Consider the following 7,285-nt stretch of genomic DNA (forward strand, 5'->3'; position numbering starts at 1 on the left):
ACGATTAAGTCAAAATGAAAAAAAAAAAAAAGAGAAATTTAGGGCACAAACATTTTTTTTGCGGCACATGACTGGAGATATTTATTATGCAGCTCTACGCTTTAGGAAATTCATTAGTCACGCTTGCTCCCTTCCATGAAAATAAATTTGGGCATTGATTTTGATTTACTGCAACCCTGCTGTGCACTGAGAATGACAAATCTTGTTCCTCTAATGTTGGAGCTCAGTGACTTCCTGGTGCAGTAATTTGAGCAAAATGAGGATTTCTCAGGTTTTTTTTTAAACTTATGGATTTTGCACATTTTCCTCCATTTAGGGTTGGATTATGTCAAACCCTTGAAGTTTTGCATCTGTTCGCTTTTTTAACATCACAATTTGTAAGAGAATAGCTGAAACAAATGTTTCATTTTTTTCCTCTCATATATATTGTATTCTGCAATGTCCAGCTACATAAAGTTACAAATGAAAAAATATTTTCAACATTTTTCTTCTGCTGACATTTTCAAAATATGGTGAGAATAGTTTGAGGCTATTTTAAACTTCTAAATTTCCTATCACTCCTTGACTGAGTTGTCACTTAGAACAAATTTCTGAATGAATAGATTAAAAAAAATTTAATAGCAGTTTTACCTTTTGTCAAGCTATTTATCCTTTTTACTACATTTAATTTTAACTTCAAATATGAGACCCTAACTCTCCATTGTTTTGTCTTTGCTCCTCGTTGGTGAAAGGAAACGTGCACCAGTCTTAACCTATAAAATGATCTTGGAATTCCATAGCAACAAACTGAAATTAGATGGTTAGCCAAAGAATATCAATAGGAAAACCAATTCTCATTTGTTGTGGAGTTAATATGATGCTCATGCTCTAGATAGAAAAGGCAAGCAGGAGAGGCGTTGGCTTCACACTAATGGTTGGTCTGTCAGGATGGGATTCATGGCTTGTCAAAGTGTCAAAATACATAAAACAATGATAAGTGCAATCATACATTAAACACTGATAAAACACCAAATGCTAGAACAAAGGGATGCATTTCCCCTCCAGGATGTAGGAACACAAAGTGGTCTTCATCTCTTCAACCTCGTCAGTCAGCGACTCATAGAATAGAAACATAAGAAAGCCCATAACAGAAAACGTACTGGTGCAGTCATCCTGCTATGTGCAACAGCCACTCATCAGCTGTAGGTACTTGATATACATTTGTTTTTTTTGTTTTTGTCCTGTCTTTGGAATGGAATTGCAGTATTTTGCCTCCCATGCTTCACTCAAGCTGTGCTGAACAAGCAGAGGATTCTGGCGACAGCAATGGATTCTGGGCCTTCATTTGAGGCAGGAAAGACTTCGCTGTCTGAGGCTGATGCAGACATAAATTGTCATTCAGCCGTTGATGAAACTGAGGGGTTACTCACTGGATCTGAATAATTTCAAACTGCAGGGGAGACTGTTTCCTAAGCAGCTCTTTGTTCAGAGGATCAATGTGAGACACTGCAGTGTGAGCCAGATATAACGCCACTGATGCAATGCATTTCACATGTGTGTATGAATACATTGTGCATTTACCACACAGCATATACACAGTAACATGCTTAGTGGAATTCAACAGATTTAGTTTGTTGTTTTTTGGTAAAATTGTTTTTCTACCCAACGCATGAGAAGTTTGTACATGCAAGTCACATTTGAAGGATTGTTTCATGCATATTTAATGAGCTAATCAGAAGCTATCACACTGGCAAAGACTCAAACTTGCACCATAAAAAAAAAAAACAATCTTCCAGCTTATTTTATTCTTTGTAAACACTTTAAAGGACAGAATTTTAAGTCCATATAGTTCCCCTTATTAGAAACACGATGTGACTCATTCTGATAAGTTTAAATGTGATTAATAATCTGGATCAGCAGGTTTATGGACATAAAATATCCAAATCCACACACAGGTTCGGATCGAAAAGGCTGTGTTGTACGGACCTTTTCATGTGGTGTTAATTAAAAGGCATCTGGACTTTCAGTTTGATCTTAAGGATGGTCATGCTTTTCATCTGAAGTACTTCAACTAAATAGTCCAACTAAAAGTGCAGACAGCCAGGCTGCAGTTTACCTCCCTCTGACAGTCTTGGCTTCCACCAGATTATTTGAACTCCTTCCTCTTGGGGGCTAATGAAGCCATTTCTGTTGTAAGCTGTGGAAGTAAAAAATTTTATCATGGTTGCTGAGCAAAATAATGTGCCAGAGATCATTGTTGATGCTTGTATGAAGAATGGTAAAGGGTAAAGTTTAAAGTTGAAAGCTTGCCATGAGATCAGAAACAAACATGTTGACTCATGATATATTCTTTTGTTTGTTTGTTTGTGTTTGATGTTTAAAACCCAAGCCTTATTTGGATTTAATTATGGGCTGTATAATTGTGTAGCGGAAGAAAAGTTATGCATTCAGAGGAGGTTAAAAAAAAACTCTGAAAAGCTGCATTACAGCTGAAAGATTTTACATTTTTTTTGCCATCATCTCTGTTCATGTTGAGGAAAATCTGGAGAGAGCATTCTGTTTTATTTGATTAGAGCACCTATTTTCACACCTATTTTTGCTGATTCCTCCCATCATGGCCCATAAAAACGAATAAAACTGGTCACTCTTCCATAAAGGCCGAATTTATGAAGTACATCACTAGGACTGATTAGAAATACATTGCAAGGCGCTGTAAGCACAGATGGATTCTCAGCACACCAAAATGAGAGAGGTTACTGAGATATAACCTCTCAGATGGAAGATGGAGTGTGAAAGTCACAAGTGATAAGGATGATGAAAAAGCTTAAGACCGTTATATTTTTATGTTTTCTGGGAACATGGCTTGTAACCAAAATAAATAGTGAAAGGTTGGCTGTAATATTGATTGGATGTGGTGGGAAACATAGAAGCATTATAATGAACCTCAACCTGTTTCAGTATTAGCTCAGCCAGAAAAAAATGAGCTTGGCTGTGTCGTTAGCACATCTGGAAGTATCACTGAATCATCAGGATGAATGGATACGATTCAAAGATTTAATCTGGCTTCACTTCAACAGCTGCTCAACTGAGCAGTGAGAATCATATTAAATAAGTAAGGATATTACCACAACACACATACTTGCTGTCTACTTCATAAAGGCAAGCTTCTGCGAGCCTGGTTGTGTTTTCTAGGTGAAGATGAATGGCCTGGTTCTTATGAATTTATAAATGCTTTGCAAGAGCAATTAAAGCTCTTTTCATAGCTTTCCTGCCATCATTTTTTATTTAGACTCACAATTATGTGCTGTGCAGGGACTTAAAAAATGTCCCATCTCAATAAAGCTTCAAGAGTAAATTAATTTAAGGCCATTTAATTACTATATAACAAAATTTATTTTGAAACAATAACATTGGCTACAGTGTCGCACAGTCCTCAGTAGATTTCAGTAGTTGGCAGATAATTGAAAAAAACTCATTGTGACGCAAACAAAAACTGTTTTTTTTTTATTTTATTTTTCTTTAACATATAATAAATATGTTTCTACTTTTCTAATTGCATCAAGGACATTTCCAACAATTAAAGCTGTCTATTTAGCAGACAGCTTTAATTTTTGGGCAAAGAAAAGGGCAAAATGAATATATGTATATCTATATCTATATATATATCTATATATATATATATATCTATATCTATATATCTATCTATCTATATATATATATATATATATATATATATATATATATATGTATATATGTATACTCGGTAAATCTACTCGACATTAAAAGGAACGTCATATATACATATATATATATATATCTATATATATATATAGATATATATATATATATATATATTTATATATATATATAAATATATATATAATTATATATATATATATATATATATATATATATATGTATATATACATATATATATGTATATATATATATATGTATATATATATATAAAAGCAGACTACCTTTTATGATTTTCCATTTGTTATTAATCAAAGGCAGATTTTAACAAGTTGACTTTTAGTGAAGAATCAAGAAGGCTTATTTTTATTTTAAATTGCAACAATATGACACTGTGATTTGTATGTTGTAATAACCAAGGTATGTTTAACTTTACCAACGGCTATTTCTGTTCCAAATTTCTTTCAGTGCACTGTTCCTTTAAAAGATGCAGTGATGACTAATGAATAACTTCCAGTTCACCACCCTGCTTTCTGCCTCTGGTGATCACACAGCTGGTACAAATCTAACTAGAAAGAAATTACTTTGTTTGTCTTGTTAGAATTAAAAACAGTAATTCTGGGTGCGAAAAACAATCACAAGTTCAGTATGTGTTGTTTGTAGCCGTATGCACAAATTCACAGATTTTTACTTTTTTCTTTCTTTTCTTTTTTTTTTGTTAGAATATCAAGTAAATTTAAAAACCAGGCAAAGATAAGCTGAGTCTACACAAAATTCTATTTTCAAGTTATCTCAGAGTTTGGGGAAAAAATACAGGGGACCCAATTGGGTCACATAGCAAACTCAAAATCAAACGTCCTCAGAAATATTAAAATTGTATTAAATTGGCCTCTTCTCACAATTCTGCACACAAATATATGTAATTATGACAATGTGGACAAATATTTGATATTTTTGCAAATTTCTTAAAATAGAAAACCAAATTAACAAAAGCTGAAATAAAAAAAAAAATATGATCTGAAACCTTTAGGTGTGACTTAAAAAGAGCAGTCATCTATAAAAGGACAAAATTTTCTATGTCACTGTTTGATGTTTTTACATTTCAGTATTGATCCAAAATGAGAGCCTTTTGCCACCGATTCTGTTTTCATCTTTTTCTTTGCGATATGCCTGGTGAAACATTTTCGTCTCATTTCAAATGTAAATCTACCCGACATTAAAAGGAACGTCATTCTTTTCATTCCTGCATCCTCTGTTGCGCCAGCTCTTACTACTGCTGGTAACTATGGCAACCTTATGAAAAAAAAGGTGTCCCTGACAGCAGCAACATTATCATTCTTAACAACAAATTTTGAAAATTTGCTTTTATTACTTTATCTGTACAAGACCGTATCTGTACCTAATTATTTTTATTTGTGTCCAGTTGAATTTAAGATCTCTAACAAAGATACTATCAGATCACATACATCCTTTGGACAGTTGTTGTAATTGAATTAATAATAATAATTTAAAAAAAACACTTTGTACACAAAAATAATGTTTTAATAATTTTTACCTGAAAGAAGTGTTCCAGACATCTAATATGAGTTTAACTCTCCATTCAAGACATTATCACCACTAGTGAAAGATCTCAAACTAATTTTAAAAAATCCATTTTATAAAAAAAACAAAACAGTTACTACTCGAAGAAGTGGGAGACCAATTAACTGAACTACAGAAACTTAAAAATAGACACAAAAAAACAATATAAAATTGCTAATGGTTTGTTGTTTATTTATTGTTTGTCCTTAAATGTTTTGAAAGGCGAAATTTTACATTTAAAGAAAAGCGGTCCAAATCTGAGGTGGTAATGTCTTTCACAGTCATAATGTTTTCAATGACGACTGGTTCATCTCATTCCTTCTTAAGTGAATAAATCGAAAACCCAAATCATTGTTTCTTACAATGACACGCAAATACTAGCTAATTGGATGCTATAAACTGTAATTTTCTTTTCATATTTTCTAGGTTGGCACTTTAATAAAAGATATGATATTAACAGAGTAAACATTGTCAATCTGCATTTATGTTTCCTACATAGACGTATCAATAAATCTAGAGATTAAATCGCAATATTCTAAAGACAGATGTTTTGTTCTTCTTTGTTGGTTAGCAACTGTTACAATAACGTATGAAATACAGAAGCCTTAACTAAATCCTTGTTGCCATGGTTACTCACTTGCGTGGAAGGCTTGTCCTTGGGGTCGTCGGCTGTTGAAGCAGCACAGTAATTTAACGCATATGTTCTATAGTTTCACTGGAATCACTTGGTGACCTCTGCCAGGAGTTTCATCAAACCACAGAGCTCGATCAAGATGACACAGATAATTCATCAACAGTGTTGCTTGCGTTACAACAGTCACAGTGTCAAGAAGTGGCTCTAGATTAGTTGTGTAGTATCCCAGTTGTTTGAGGGGAGTGGTGGAATGACGAGGTGAAAAATTAATTAATAAACTTATAAAGTGCAACCAGTTTGTTTTCAGTATGAAATAAACCATATTGTTAAATGATTATTATCTCTTTGTTATATAAATATGAATCATAGCCTGAGTTATGAAGAAGGGTTACTCCCCCCCCCACTAGAAAGCAATGCTAGAGTTTTTTTTAAAAATAAGACTTCTTCAATTCACTGTGAAGCCTAATTCATGTAGGTGAAGTTCCCATGCATCTTCATGGAATTAGCAAAATGTGCGACACAGAGGGTTACTACAGGCATTTCACAGAAGGAGAACTATTCTCTGCTTAGCGTTATCACAAAGAAAAGTGTTTAGTCATATTATAAATCTATACATTCTCAATGTTTTCATTTAGGGATACAAATATCCTAAATATTTTATGAATGGAATTGACACTGACGATAACTAATTCTGTAGCACATTTACTAGTAAAACATGTTTAGAATAAGAGGATATTTCATGTACAAAAAATATGTTTTATAAGAAGCAGCTTGGACTAAGTTTAGCTAATTCCCTGTAGTGTATCATCCAGGAAACCTGATTTTACTTCTATCCTGGTTTGCTACCACACAAACAAATCCATTATTCTAAACTTCTTGTTCAATATTGGTAACAACAATTTAACAGAAAAATAGAAAAAAGATTCTCTAGTCTTGAGTTTTTCAGTGTTCATAACTCTTTGATGCATTTTAGCTGTTAACTACTAGAAACAATTCTTTATATAAGTTTTACAAGCACATCAAATAATAGCTATTTTGCCTACAAGTATAATTTGACAAGTCATCCTGTTATAAACAGCATTCAAGATCTAGAACAGACTTAGTGTGTGCAACACTACCTCCATTAGTATTTTGAGAAGCCCAGTGGAGAGTACAAATATGTGGGTCAGTTGTATTGGAAAGGATTTGGTTGCAGTTCCAGTTTTTCTCTTTTTCTTTTCCCAGAAATTTGATCTGAACCTACTTTGTTGCACAGAGTCGAGCAAAACATACCGCCACTAGATGGCAGCCTTGTTTCTCGTATGATCTAAAATAACGTTCTTGTTACTTTTCCCTCCCTTCCCCCCGTTCTGCAGAAGACCATCTCTCCAGTGGCAGGCTGGGGGGAACCCTCGA

Source organism: Gambusia affinis, linkage group LG07, assembly GCF_019740435.1.
Source record: "Gambusia affinis linkage group LG07, SWU_Gaff_1.0, whole genome shotgun sequence".
NCBI classification, from domain to species: Eukaryota; Metazoa; Chordata; class Actinopteri; order Cyprinodontiformes; family Poeciliidae; genus Gambusia; species Gambusia affinis.